We start from the raw sequence: 1580 nt of genomic DNA on the forward strand, positions 1-1580 counted from the left end.
CAGCAGAGCTGTGTTGCTGAGCCCCAGCTGTGCGTCTTGCTGGCAGTTTTGGCCATACCGGCCTTAAGTGGGATGATGCCATGAGTGCAATCTCCCTAGTGCCGGCTGCCCAGGAGCGGGGTTCAGGCAGCTACCAGCCCTGCTGGCATTGAATGGGATGGCTCAATCCAAAATAGGGCTGACCCCACTTTTGTGGTTTCCTAGCTGTTTGGTCTCAGCCTAGCCGTGTGCCGGAGACTAAATGTCCAGGCTGCAGCCATGTAGGCCTGGTGCTCTTTTGTTGTATGTTCAGGCCCGGGTGCAAGAGAGGCCTGAGTCCCCTTTTATTGTTTCACACCTGTTGTGTCTCAGCAGAGCCATATTGCTGAGCCCCGCTGTACATCAATTAGCTGTATTTCTGGGCCTGGCATGTTTTGGGCATGGTACACGTTTCCATTGTGGCTCCATGTCCTGACCAAGGCAGCAGGGCTGGTTGCAGTTTGGGCTCTTTTGCTGTTTGGCTTTGCTCTGAGTTCTCTTGCAGTTTCCTGCCCCAGCAGAGCTGGGATTAGGACCAAACACTTCGGGGTGTGATATGCTGATGAAAACTGCATATAATGCCTCAAATCCATGATGCAGAAGTGAGAATCAGAGCTAGCTACAGTGAGGGGCTGTTTGCAATGCAGAAGGACCCATGATGTCTAGCAGCTCCCTGCAGCACAGTGACACATGGAGAAGCTCACTGCTCTACCGGACTCTACCGTGTGGGCCCCCCTTTTCCAGCCCATTGCTGAAGGGCAGGTGTAGGGGTGCAGTCCCCAAAATTTGCCTTTGTGGAGTCCCAAGTCCCAGACCACCTGGGCATAGGTAAAGGCCCCCCATGATAGGCGGGGAAGTGTGGCAGAAATGCAACTGTCTGTGTCTCTCTCCAGAAATCTGACCCTGTCAGCTTGGGACACTGGGGTCGAATTCCTGAGGGAGGGGGGATTTTCCTCCCTGCCTACGTGACAAAAGCCTGGTGCCGAGGTTGTGGTCCCCAGTGATGCTCTTTAAATTGGTCGGCTAGTTGCCAACACTGCTGGCTTCTATTGGACTGGGCTGCTGAGGTCAGAAAGACTATATAATGGCCTGGTCCAAGAAGAAGGGGGAGAGAAGCCATTTTTCCAGCATAGCACAAGCATCAGGACACAGGGAGAGAGTCTGATCCAACTGAAATGCTCTCTGTCTGGAAATCTCCAGTTGTATTGGACACCCTAGTAATCTATTTCGTGCTTCCCAAGAAGACTTGATGGGGCTTGAGCCAAGGTAAAAAAATATTTAGTATCCCCAAAATTGAACCCAGCCCGTGTTGCTGCTGACAGGTGCTCAGCAGAAGGGTTACATTCATATGACACAAAACTGTGGGGAGATGACACAAAGCTATGGGGAGAAGTGGACACGCTGGAGGGCAGGGAACAGCTGCAAGCAGACCTGGACAGGTTGGACACGTGGGCAGAAAACAACAGAATGCAGTTCAACAAGGAGAAGTGCAAAGTGCTGCACCTAGGGAGGAAAAATGTCCAGCACACCTACAGCCTAGGGAATGACCTGCTGGGTGGCAC

This window comes from Alligator sinensis, unplaced genomic scaffold (genome assembly GCF_000455745.1).
Source record: "Alligator sinensis unplaced genomic scaffold, ASM45574v1 scaffold1282_1, whole genome shotgun sequence".
Lineage (NCBI taxonomy): Eukaryota > Metazoa > Chordata > Crocodylia > Alligatoridae > Alligator > Alligator sinensis.